The sequence below is a fragment of the Python bivittatus genome, unplaced genomic scaffold, assembly GCF_059951505.1.
Source record: "Python bivittatus isolate LINGU-HERP-01145 unplaced genomic scaffold, Pbiv_v1 ctg000080_np1212, whole genome shotgun sequence".
Classification (NCBI taxonomy): Eukaryota; Metazoa; Chordata; class Lepidosauria; order Squamata; family Pythonidae; genus Python; species Python bivittatus.
The window spans coordinates 80,962,378-80,976,672 of record NW_028277035.1 but is presented as its reverse complement, the minus strand read 5'-3'; the positions used below and the strand labels follow the sequence as shown (position 1 = coordinate 80,976,672).

Here is a 14,295-nt window from a genome sequence, read left to right as displayed (position 1 = left end):
ATAAAATGCAACAGCCAGAAAGGTGTTTGAAAAATGCTGACATCCTTAGCTTGGGGTGCATGCCACCGTCTTTTGTTTACATTGAGAAGAGCGATGTGACACTGTACCTGTAAATGAATGAGTCTCTTTTTTTTAAGGTTAGTGCTGTGGCACCTAAATTATTAACGCTGAAATTATATTTTCCTTTTGTTTTTTTGCGGGGGGGGGGTTAGTAAATTAAAATTGCACAGATAAATATACAGTGCTTTATAGTAGTGAAGTATTAGAGAACTGTTATGAAATATTCTGTTTATAGATAAATGAAAAATCCCATCTTCTGTGTTTTGTTTTAACAATAGACTTTGCAGATTTGCAAATCCATGTGCTTTGTAAACATTAGCTCCTCCTGTTGGTTGTGTGCAGATGTGTTTTACATTTTATTCAACTTATGCTTTTTACACTCTTTTCTTGAGATGTGTAATAGTAACCTATAATAGTGTACACCTTTATTTTTAATAGCTGGTTTTCTCATGTCTTTTATTAAACCTTTTCACACTATTAGCTCTAATAATTGCTGAACTGAAAAAAATGAGCTTGACACTTTATCTAATTAAACTAAATTTAGTTAATAAATCCAAATTATAACTTCAATTTCTGTGTACACAATTTGTTATGGAACTTAAACAGATTTATTAAAATACAAGTAATATCACTGAATATTAAATTATAAAAGCATTCAATTTTTGGAAATTTAGTAAATTAAGGAAAATTTCTAATGAGGTAACTGCATAATATTTACACTGTACATTTTTTGCAGTTTGGATATTTATATTCAGGTAGTTGAAGAATTCCTATGTGGGGATTTGGATGATAACATTAACATTTCTCTCTATGTTTTAATATTAACTGGAAGTTAAAAGATAATTACTGTAGATGGAGATGAATCTGCTACTGACAATAACTTGTCAGTAAGAAAATGTTTTTTTTTCATAGGCTTTAGGGCCAGGTTGTTAGTGGAGCCTGGCTTAGGTGAATTTGTGACTGACAATTATGTATGAGGTGCCTCAGCTTTTGTATTTTTGTATTTTGTATTTATTGTATTTTTTGAATCTGTATTTATGTTATTTTTGTTTTTTATGGTGAGCCGTCCACAGTTATTTGCTTAGCTGAATAGCCATATAGGTTTCCTAAATAAATAAACAAACTTGTCATTGACTGTTAGGGCAGAAGTAAGAAGCCTGGATATCTGTTTTTGTAATTATAAAGAGAAAAAAATCAGACGGAGAAATCAAATAGTTGAGTGATTGCTCTGAATGTATGTTTTTGAGTTTTCTCTACAGGATGCCCATTTCCAAAACACTGAAATTGTTAACAGCTGATATCAAACTATCACTATAAATTAAAATGTTTCATATTGCTTGTATGTTGAGCCAGTGGGTTTTTCAAGATCTGTCTGCTTTGAATGTTGAAAGCAACATTGTAACATTATAGCACAAGCTCCGCCCCTTTTGGACATGCACGTGACATCACAGTGCATGTGACAAGGGACAGGGCTTGCATTGTGATGCTGCTTTCATCACTCTGACCCCCTATTGCCTGCTCCCTGCAGATGCTGCTCTGTTGGGCTGCTCTGGGACTTTGCTGACATTCTGTTATAGATTCCAAGAAAATAATAATACTTAATTGCTAGAACTATGGGCAGGATTTTTTTTCCTTTTAATTGCAGGGGCTCAAGAATATTATTTTTTGTCTTTAAAAAGATCCTGGAGTCTCTTTATTCAGTTCTTCCTAAATACTATTAAAATATACTTTTCATATAATTTTAATTTATTTTGCAAATACAAAAGCTTTGGTGATAGTTGAGCTTTAAGCAATTGTGTTCTAATAAGCTGGAGATTTATTAGTATTGGGTGACTTGCATTCTTTTGCTAAATAAAACAGCAAAATCTTATTACTATAATAGTGATTTTATTATGTATTCCATTGCAGATTTAATCACCCGTAAAAGGAAACTTCCACAATCCAGGCAGATGATGATCAATTGATATATCAACCTGAATTTTACCAGACTTTAAGGTACTGTGACCCACTAACCTATATATAGACACACACACACACACACACACACACACGAGTTGTTAGGAAAAAAACATGCTACTATTGAGAGAAACTAGATTTCTTATATAGCTGATTATATCTTTTGGCCAATGACACACCATTGATTGCTATTAAATAAATGAAGAGTGGTGGGGATGTTGAAGTCTGTTGCGTAAGAAAAATGTTATTCTGTAGGGGAGAATTCTACCCTCCCCTTTCTTTTTCTTTTTTTAAGAATAGGGAATTGCATACATCACTCAAAGGAAAAGGGAGAGTTAGCACTTTAAACAGGAATGTGCCATTCAATTATGACAGGAATAAACTGCTGTTTTATCTTATTACTCAAAAACTAGAGTCTACTGTTGCAAACATTTTAAATTAATAAAGCAGGAATGTATACATAATTTGAGGCCATATAGGGCCATGTGCAACTCCCAAACTATTTCTTGTAGTTCCTGGAGTCTTCTAAAAATTAGCTGATTAATGGCCTGATTTCCCATCATCTTGAAATGAGAAAGAAATTAAAATTATACCATAAGCCTCAAAATAAGATTAATAAAGTTTTTTTTAAAAAGTCTCTGAAATTCAAGTAAAAATATAGACCAGTAGCAAAAATTTGCTACTTTTAGGTGGGGTTTTTTTTAGTTCATGCTTACATCTAAATGCAGTACAGATAATCCTTGGGTTATGACCATTCATTCAATGACTGTTCAAAGTTATGACGGCACTGAATGAATGGTACTTATGATGGGTCCTCGTAGTTCAGACTGTCACAGCGTCCCCACAGTCATGTCACAGTGTCCCTATTATGGGTCCTTTTATAAAACCATGCCCAATTGGATTAACTCAGACCCAAGAGAGACACAAAAGCACTGGACCTTGGACAGGTGGTTTCTTTATATCTCCCTATAAGGATTGGGGAAATGCTTTATTTTGTGAAAACAAACATATAAAATTGATATGTGAGTGCTTCCTATAGTCTGTTTTATTGCTATCTCTATACTATTACTATGACAATTACTATTACTCTATACTATTAATCTTCAATTACTATTACTATTACAATGTTTATACAATTCTATACTATTACTGTTCAATATACTATATTACTATTACCTATTATTCTATTACAATTACTTATATACTAGGCTCTATACTATTACTAGTATGCACCACTGTTTCTTTCTTAAGCCTGTTCTGTCTTAAGTCCCGTCTCTCTGAGATTTCTTCTCATTTTTCTGTTAATGGCCAGTACATAGAGCTCTTGCACCTTCTTTACGTTCTGCTTTGTCTTGCTGGCTTCTATAATTTTTTTCCTCTCTTTTGGACCGTCCACTTCTGAAGGAAAAACACTTTCATTTGGCTGCTGTACTGGACTCTGCTGGTGGCTGCAGAGCTCAAAAATAAGTGTCTCCTCCGTTCTCCTCCTGTCTCCCCCTACATCTGTGTCAAGATTGCAGCTTTGTTGACAACTCTGCTGTGCTGACACTGGGGAGAAGGCTCAAATGGGAGGGAAAGAAGGCAGCATATGTGCCTGCAATTTTGCTAAGTAGCCTGCTTTTCCACAGTACCCTGCGGTCATGCCAAGTGTCCAGTTCGTCATGATGACATTACAGTGAGCCGCGGTCATGTGATCGTGATGTTCCCTGCTGGCTTCCCACAAGTGAAGTCAATGGGGAAGCTAGCAGGAAGTCGGAAGTTGCGGTCATGTGAGGTCCTTAATGACCCACGCAGTCCTCGTTTAATGACAGCAACCTGGACTGCTGGAATTACCATTGCTAAGCAACACAGTCATCTGACATTGCACTTTACGACCATGTCACTTAATGACAGCAATTCCAGTCCCAATTGCTGTCATAAGCTGAAGACTACCTGTATCAGCAAATAATAAAAATACAACAAATTATAAACACACACATGTAATTGACTGTAAATTAAACAGTCAATTCAATGAATGTAGTGTATTCCCAGTTCTGCGATAATTTAAACTGTTATTGAGTGCTGCAGCTGTAAAGACTGATTCTTCCAGCTTCTTTCTGAAAAAAAGAAAAGGACCTTTTTTAACTTCGTGAAATCAAATTCCAAATGTAGTTCGGGGGGGGGCGGTCAATTCTAGAGAGAAGGAGCTAGATGGGGAGAGGCTCTGAAATATGAGGTGGCCATTCTGTCATGTGAAAAAAAGTAAGCGATGGTTCTGTTACATTAAAAATTACAAGCTAGTGGCATCTTTTGGAATGGCTCTAGACCCAGTGTTTTCAAGATGTAGGTTTTACATCTCAGCGTTTGAGAGAATCTAATTTTGGTGATATTATAATGCTATTTTCTGTGCAGCAGAGGCATAATCTGGAGGGAATTATCTTCTATCCCAAGCAATGCAGGACATATTCAGGTTGCTTGTAGATCATCTTTAACATGTATCTCCAACATGCATCTCCATAGCAAACATGTTTTTTGTGGTGAAATGTAATGTTGCTGGTTACATGTAATTCTCCTCGTACTTACAATCTACAAATCAGTTAAGGTGTCAGTAGTATCTTTTGCTGGATGGCATATTTTGTTTATCTAAAATCCTTTCTCCTTTAAAAAATGCTTTTTGAGTAGTTTATTCTGTTACCATTATAGGACCAGAGTCTGAGTTACTGGGTTAAAATGGAAACTGTTGCTCTCTCTTCTCAGAAATGATTGGTTGGACAAATACTTAAAAGGATTCATAGCTGTGGTTTCTCTTCCCAAAATTAAGCTACTACAGAAGCTTGCATATCTCATGTGTTTAATATACCCGTGATTAGTAAACTGTGCACAATAAAATCTGAACCAGATATATTTAGTCTGAAATCTTATACCTAGTCATTCAGTCAAATGATTAAGTGCAACACAGATACTTAGCACGCTGTTCCCTTTCAGGGGAAGCAGTGTTATGCTGAGCACAGAAAAGGAATGAGTTATAATAAGAAAAAGAAATTAAAGGAATAATATGAGGGGGAAAATGAAATATAGCTAAAACCAGTTTAATAATATATACCAATAGATGCATGCATTGGTTGATCAGAGCCATGATGGGTGGATGCAGTTCAATATCTGTGAGCCCATATGTTAACAATCAGGGCATGTGGAAGATTATGAGTTGAAATGTGAAAAGAACATATGATAAAGAACATGAGTTAATGAACAAAATGAATTAAAGAAAGAAAAAAAAGCGTGTACTTGTGAAAAGTAAGAGAAAGGAGAAGGATGTGATTGATTTGAATGAAGCTGGACTCATCTGTTGGACTGGAATTGATAAATGCAGGCATGAAAATGAAGGTGTAATTTAATGAATAAAATGAAAAATGCTAAAATGTATGTGAAAAAGCAGGAATTAGTGGCATCTAGATTGTTGTATGTATGAGAGTAGGAATTCTTAAGTTGCTGATAGCTGCATGCTACCAGCCACTGAATTATGATAATGAAAAGACCAGGAATTTGGGGAAGCAAGGGGAGGTTTACAACATTCTGAATGAATGCAATCTGGGGGGAAAAGTCACCTTGTTAGATCATATGGATGGGTGGGAATGAGACAAGAGAGTACAACAACATGATAGGACCATTCAGAAACCCAAGATTGAATGAGAATGATACTTGTGAGTATCTGCTTAGAAAAAGGTCTGTTTTGACCATGTGGTTTAAGCATAAGTCTAGACATGCATACACAAGGCAAAGGAATAAATTGAAAAACAAGATTGGTTGGAGTGTTTATGAGGAAAGATTGAGAGAATTAGTGAAGAATGCTAACAGAAAGAATGGTTTTAAATAAGGGACAGGCTATTATTTGGTAGTATCACAAATCTATTTTTGGGGGGCAAAAATAGATATGGAGGAAAAAAAATAAGTAAAATGGAATGAAAATAAGCAGAAGACACTAGGAAGGGTAAAAAAAGACCATAGAAAAAGCTCTAAGAAAGGTGGACCTGTAAAAGTTTCCACTATGGGAAAAAAGAAAGAATGGAGCCCCAAGATAGATTCATTTCTCTACAGTCATCTACAACATACAATGCAAGGACTGAAACAACCACTATATAGGACAGACAGGCAGAAGACTACAAAGCGCATCCATGAACATCAACTAGCAGTCAGAAGACATGATGAAAGCATCTTAATCTCACAACACATGGACAACCATAATTTCAACTGGGAAACTGTGAGCATCCTAGACCAAGCCAAATCCAAAAACGCTAGGGAATTCCTAGAAGCTTGGCATTCAGACAAATCAACCATTAATAGACACATAGAGATAAATCACATTTACACAGCATTCAAAAGAGACAACAAAAAGCTAAGAAGGAAACAAAAAGATCATGACACATTCTCTCCAGCAGCCAACACCCAGATAAGCAGGGATTAACTTCAGACAAACAAGCAGAAAACAATACCCTAATCAAGGAACTACTAAGGAGAAAACCACACCCCCACCAAAACAGGCAAGGCAAGCTACTGTATATAAACAGGGAGCAAACCCCACACTCACTAGAACCGATGACATTACCCAGGTGGGTAATGAAATGTCTGCAAGCAAACAATCAAGCTCAGAGAGCACCAAGGACTCCATAGTTCAACCCTGAGCTACATATATTCTCTTCTATTAGATTCATTTCTCAACAAAGGATGGAAAGTGGACATAAGGATGTGGAAGCTATTAGGAAAAGAGTGAAAAAATGTATGGAATTAATGCTAGTAGAATGTATGAAAAATCGGGTGGAATGATGAAGTGAACGAGGCTCTGGATAGGAAAACAATGCTTACTGTATAATGGAATGCTGGAAAAGTTAGGGAAAGATACTGCATAATATGTATACCAAATCAAAAAACAAAAAAAGATTGCAAAGAGTATAGTTAAAGAAGCAAGGAATTTTAATATGAAAAGAGGCAGAGAAAATGCAGTGCTGTTGGAATGTGTTGGAAGTTGAAAGAATAGAAAGCTGTGAAGAGATACAATGAATGAAGTAACTTTAGCTATATTTTCTTTTTCTTAACTCATGTCTTAATTTTTTGTCTTACTATTTCTTACTCCTTTTCTGCACTTTATATAATACGTTGAATGTGATGAGTACAGTAAGTATGTATGCATGTAGAAAAATATCTTTAGAAAGTGTGACTCACAAGACTATCCACCAAACTTGTTTTTCCTGTTTTTGTTTTATATTTATAATAAATTCCTAAGAGTTGAGCAGAAACTATATGTTTGGATCTTACATTAAGGTCAGTTAAATTGAAAACCTAATATTAGATGTACATCTACTTACCAGGTTAAATTTTACCACTTTTGCATTTTTATTGAACACATGATTTTACTGATTCCATAGTGTTTCTCTAAGAAGGGAGTTTATTAGATGAGAGCAACCACTGTATTATTCAAGTACAGTGCATAAATAGTATTTTAAGGTAATTTAAGGTCTTTATAATGACTCAACTGCCTATTTAGTGCCAAGGCTAGATGGGAGAAAAATGGACATCTCTGTTCCACTAACAGGAATGGGTTACTGCTTTTATAGGTCTCTGTGTATGCCTTTATAGCTAAAGCTGCCATATGGTTCTAGGCTGCCAGGCAGTGGTTTGACTTTTATTGTTCTTAAACATGAAATTATTTGTCAAGGTTTATTTGTCTTCATCTTTCTGTTTGAATGACTTTTTGTTATTTTTTGGCTTCTGTACCTGTAACATAGGTGTCCGTTCCTAACCACAGCGATCCAAAAATGATGAAATATATGCATGTCACAGTGTAAGCTTTGCCCTTTCATACTTGTGCCATTACATCACATGCAAGTAGTAACAGGTGTCATACAAATTTTGTCACCTGTGTCTCCTTATATCCCACCTTGCAAACACCTATTCCCTACAGTACAGTGTTGAAAATGACAGTATCAATCATTCATATGTGCTTAACCCAGGAGAGCCAGAAACAATTCTTGGCACCGAGTGCAGGTCATCATCATCCTTTTTGTGTCCTCAGAAAGTAAAACGAAAAATATGGGCCACTTTTTGCACTGGGGATAAGAGATTTTAGAAGGCAAAATGTATGCCTTAAGCCTTGCAGATGCATAATTCTCTTATTTTACCCCTTAGAACCTCTGGAAACCTCTCAGCCCTGTCCACTTTTAGAGTGTAGCCCTCAACATTTAGTATAAGCCTTAGAGTGATCTATCAGCCAAGAGAAATGTAACATTCCTGATTTAACAGATGAATACCAGTAGTATATAAATATATTGTTTTTATGTTTTCATTATCATTTAAAATAACAGAAGATAATTTCATATAGTTTTTATTTGACAGCAAAAATGAAATCCTTGGCATAATGAAATGACATATTTTCTATAACGATTAAATGTTTTTGTTTTATTCTGGAAGGTAAATTACTCATTGTGTTTCAGGTATGCAAAATAAAACTAAACTAGATAAAGGGTAAAATAAATAAATATCAAACATTTCAGCACATCTCTTACTACCGAGTGCATCTTAACTGTAGCTGTTAAAAGCCAGGTTAGATAAGAAGATCAAACAAATATTTCTGGAATGTGCTCAAGTAAATTTTCAATAATAAAGATTCTTAAGTGATTGTGTGGAAAAAGAAATAGTGGTTTTGTGTGAGTGTATGTATGTGTGTGTTTGCTTCTTTGTTTTAATACTGTAATACAATACTTTAATATTTTTCTGTCAAATATAATGTGAAACGTAGATTTATTAAGTTACATTGCATGCTCTTCTGGCCAGCTAAAGATGGGCTAAGTTTAGAAACAGAACTATATCAGGCACTTGACAGCACTGTCTTGGTCTACATGTTGGGAATGATGACTTTAAAATATATTTATACCATTGTTGACATAATGTGACAAATAAATAAATAAATAAATAAATAAATAAATAAATAAATAAATAAAAATAATGAGTAGGGAGTAGTATTTAAATGAGCCCTGATAACTAATGAATAGAAAGAAAGTATTGACTGAATTTCTTTTCATCATGATCTCTGTGATGGGTTGTTTGGGTTCTGTATGTGATTGTGTTCAACAATGTTCACAGTGTTTCAGAGCTTAGGGATCTTTTGGCAGGAGTTGGATGCACTATATAAAAAGTGGGGCTCCAGTAAATTCCCTCTTTTTTTTTTTTTTTGCCTGTCATAGCAGCAGCTTCTTAGCGTTTTCTTTTCAGTAATCGTATCATCATTTATTTGTTTTGGGAAATGACTAGCCTTTTCATTTTTATGGTGTATTTACTGTATTTGTTAGATTTTTTTTTTTTTTATCTGCCACAATTCCAAGGCTTTCTGCATGTCCTGGGGTAGTTGCTATTATGGAATACAATGATCTTATAAAAATATAGATACCACTGTCCCTGACACAACTTCTCTACTAGAGTACAGTCTATCACAACAAGCATTATAGACAGCATCTCCATCAAGTGTCTACAGTTATTTCTTATCAGAGATGTCTGTGGTTTTAGTGTGAGAAGTGACCATTTTTAGGATAAATATGATTATGACTTGATCTTCTTCTTGTTTGTTTCCCCTTCCATCTGTCATCCAGATGCCGAGGTTGGGAACAATTCTAATACTATTTGGGCATACATGGAACAGATTATCTTTATGGCATGGTTCTTTGGGCTTGAAATCTAGTGTGGCACACAGCACCCAATTTTTCAACTAATGCAGGATTCGTTCCTGCCCTACTTAAAATAGTCAGAGTCACAATTTTTCTACCTTTTAATATGTTAATTTTAGTATATCACAAAGTGTGTTTTAATGATTATTCAGATAATCAAATTCCTTTAACATTTGAGTGATTCATAGCAATACCAAACAATATTATTCTTTCTCCTTGTACTGTATGCGTGTGAATTTAGCTTCCTAATTTCAACCTCAGTAAAAATCTGTTTCTGAATTCTCATTATTCCACAATCATTTGACAGTCTGTAATCTTAACCACTGAAGTCATGAAATGGAGCACTCTTTTCTCTCTCTGCTGGAATACTGATTGATTCATGACATGTAGAAGAACACTATGGTGCAGGCCAGCCTAATGTGAAATCTGAACTTAGAGGATAACTGGCGGGGGGCGGGGGGGGGGGGACAGAAAAGGCATTAGGCTTTTAAAAATCATTTAGACGTAACACTTTTTTGCCCTATCATCTAGTTGTAGAGAGGTATGTTTTTCTAGAATGTTGAATTTTGGAGAGTTTTGATTAAAAAATGTGTTGGACATAATATGTATAGGCTGAAAAGAGGGAAATGACAGAGGGATTGCACTGTATGAACATGTTATTCTGTGCCTGCCAAACAGCAACTTAATTAACTTTCTGAGTCTCTATATAAGCTGCCCAATACCATTTAATGTACTGTACAGTCCTAAAGATGTATGTGGTACTTAAAAATAAATGCCATTTAATTCAGTGGGACCTTCTCCTTACTGAGGAGGTAAGAAAGGACCAGAAATTTGAAAGTACAGTAATTGAGTTGTCTCTATTGTTCAATACAATTGTGATTAAATGTATGTGAAGCATATTTTTCAGTTGGCATATTTAAATAGAACCTTGACTGATTTACTCTGTACTTTTTAATTGTTTTGTTTTTGATTATATGTTTTAATTTTTAATTTCCTGTAAGACAACATTTTAGTATACATCAAAAAGGTGAGCTTTTCTTTTTTTAAAAAACCCACTGTGATGTGATTGAGCATAAGTTATTTTGCTCAAATATAAATTTATATTGTGATAATTAATACAATTATTTTCTCTCATTTACTCTGATGCTTGCTTGTTTTCTCTTGTTTTATGCTTACTCTTTGTTTGCTTAGTAGAGGACATTATATTATTAAGGCTCAAGAGGGCTTGAAAAATCCTTCTTAGGAAATATTCATTGACAAAACATGCTAAACATTGCATCAAATTCAATTTCTCACATTTGCTTTCCACTTAAATGAACAGTGATCATTCAATTGCATTTCTATAAGCTCCACATGAAGACAAGTTGTTTCTAATGACTGTGTATAATGGTAGTAAAAAAAAAGCAGGTTGTTATGTTCTAATAATAAAGAGTTAACTTAGCATTTCCTCATGAATGAGCCTGATTGGCAGATTCTGAAAACTTGTCCTTCTGTATCTGATACCCTTGTTGAGTAGAAGTTAGAAATGTGTAAATACATGCCATTTTTTTGTAATAGATGAGATCTGCATTTGTTACAAGCATATTCTGAGAGTAGGACAGAGAGGGCCTGTCCTGAACCTTTCTGTTATCTTGATTGATTTTATTTTGCTTAATGTTAATAATCTATTCCATTCCAAAGGCTCAGAATGTCTACTTTCATTTTTATGGTTTCACTGCAGGGCTTTCTTCCTAATTAAAGTTCCAAATTTTGGGTTCAGGTTGTAATTAGCTGCACAGAGTTGTTTATGGTTTGATACAATTCACCTACAAGACTTGTACTGCCAATCTTCCATATTATACTCTGCTTTGATGCAGAGAAAGAGAATCACCAAAATCTTGTGAAAAATAAGACTGATCTTACGTACGAATGACCGTGTGAAATAACTTAAAGGAGGGAAAGAGTCTGGTTTCCTCTTACTTATAACAAAAGATCTTTCCCCAATTCAAGTTATCTGTAACATGTGAGAAACTTGGAAGAGTTCTCTTATCCTATATTAGACATTCAGAGATAGTTGGTCACCAGAAAGAGCCTGATTCTACTGGTTCTACTGTTCAGTTGGTGACCACTTTTATAGATCATTTATATAGACCTATAAGATAACTTTTTCCCTTCTATTCAAAACACCATACATTCCTGCATGATACAACTTTTAATAAGAAGTTAAGCTCAGTTTAGTCTGAATGTGCCTAGACCAATAATAGACTAAATCTAGGCTTTTAATATCTACTCTTTTTTTGCTTATGTATTTGGGGGCAAGAAGCTGAAATATCCCATTCGGTATAAGGTATGTGTTGGTTTAGAAGCTATAATACTTTTTCTTCCTTGTCATTGCTGAATGCAGTGGTTTCTCTCGGTTAACCATAATTTATTATGTATTTCAGAATTGGAATTGGTCTCATGGAATAAGCACAAGATATGTTTTTCTTACTCAGAGAAACTTTGAGAGAATTTGAGAATTTAGCTTCAATACATTTAAACAGTAATTATATCCATATTCTAATTATCACCAGCTACTTAGTAGCTGTTTTTAAATGGAGATATCTAAATAACAAAGAAAATTGTGCAAGCAAAAATCACTTTATTTGACAAGTTAAACAGTGTGCTATATCCATTTGCTTTTAATTTCCACTGAGAAAATCAATATGCTTTCCATCTCCTTTTACCAATTTTTCAACCTTACATATATCATTTTAATCCACTACTTAATTTTTTTCTGGAATCTCTATTTTTTTCCTAAAGTTGTATAGTATATTTTCAAAAATGTAATTTTAAATCATATAGTAGAGTGAGTTTGGTGTTTTTTTTAATGAAACTATTGTCAAGTATTTTCAGATTTTACAGATGTATGAGATTACCCTATCACCAATTACCTTAGTGAAAATTAACAGCATATTACAAACAAAACATGTTTTATATAATAAGTAATTTTTTATCCCTCCTGTGGTAAAGAAAGGTAAATAATATTATAGGTGAACCTATAATATTATAAGTAAAGTGGTAAAGAAAGGTAAATAATATTAAAGGTGATTGCAATTTGATTTAACTGGTGGGACCACAGAGTAGCTATACAATACAAAACACATTTTTTCCCCTTTCTGGGTTAGACGTCATAGAATTTCATCTTCTTATCACTTTGTTTTGACACAAGACATGTATAAATATTGGGCGGGTGGTGGGGAGGGCAAAGTTATTGTGGAATGTACAGCCATAGTTCCTTAATGATTTCTTGTATCTCATGCCCAAAGTATTGATGTGATGCTATGCCAGAATATTTTGAGTAATTATTAATTTCAACAGGTATAAGAACTAATAGCAAAGGATATTTTATCTGTTTAGCTCTGGAAGTATTTGAGGTTCTTTTATGAGTTGTGTGATAATAAAAAAGAGACAATTAACTATTTTAAATATTTCAATCTTTAGAAAGCTAACTGAAAGAGTAAGGGAGAAAATAAGAAAGGACACATTTGATATCAATGAAGCAAATATACCCATCAAGAGTTTGTTACTGTTTCAGTTGTTTCCATCAAAAACTACGAATGGGAGAAAAACCTTTTTCATCAAGCTTGACATTGCCTTTTTAGTAAACAGTTTCTTATCTTAAACTGTCATTGCAAAATATATCCTTGTGCAATTTTTTTAACATTCAAACTTCCTATTAGTGGATTATTCTGTTAATTCTGGGAATTTCTGTTATAATAATTGTAAGGCAAATGATGTATCAATTACAATGATCAGAAAATTAATTCTTATTTTAATTTCTGGTTCAACTGTTTTGAAAGTAATTAACTAGCAATGCCTTTGGTCAAATTGTTAATCAGCACATCATAATACTCAATTGCTTAAGATTCACAAATTTAATACAAACATATATTCCTACCTTTGTCAAAGAGTAATCATACTTCATTTCTACTTTACCAAGTATTGTCTAAATCTTTCAGTGAAATTTAAAGAGAGCCGGAGTTATATGGTTGTTGAGTCTCTGAGGCTTGACTCACATTGTACAGAACACAAGACATTTTTTGTAAGAATTGAGACATTTTAGAATGTTTAACTAATTAGGTAAAATGGTGCAATAAAATAAGACTATATGTATACATTATATAGAGAGTAACAGATTTAAAAAATACTCTATTAAAATTTAGATAAAGAACAAAGCTAAAAATAGAATGTTTGGAAGGGGAGATAAAAGAAAACCTTTTTAATGGAAATTTATTTTTTAAATAGTAATAACATGTTATCATAAAACAATTACTTTCTATATTTGTGATAGAAATAACTGTAAATGCAAAGGACATATACTACAAGCAGAATTGATTTAAATAAAATGGCCTCAATAGAACTCTGCTCCTTACTTGCTAGAAACAATTTTCATGATATCAGGAAAAAAATCAGTGTGAATTGCTATAAAATACTGTATTGAAAGGGTTCTTCGTCAGTATTCCAGAGTTGGCCCAGTCTTTTCTTACAAAAGCATATTCTTTTCTGCCTTCCAGGCTCCTTTTTCATTAATGCTTCCTTGCAGCTATAGGCAGACAACCTTCTTTGG

At 33.8% G+C, this 14,295-nt stretch overlaps 1 protein-coding gene across 6 annotated transcripts in view; it reads left to right on the top strand.

Moving 5' to 3' along the window:
* ATXN7 (ataxin 7) overlaps nucleotides 1-14,295 on the top strand; it is a 129,156-nt gene that overhangs the window by 23,788 nt on the left and 91,073 nt on the right. For 4 of the 6 annotated variants that reach the window (XM_088134407.1, XM_088134406.1, XM_088134409.1 and 1 more), the window contains exon 2: nucleotides 1,969-2,055. The exons of the other annotated variants lie outside the window; for them this stretch is intronic. The gene's annotated coding sequence lies outside the window, so the exon portion shown is untranslated. The remainder of the gene's footprint in view (nucleotides 1-1,968; nucleotides 2,056-14,295) is intronic. 6 annotated transcript variants of the gene reach the window in all.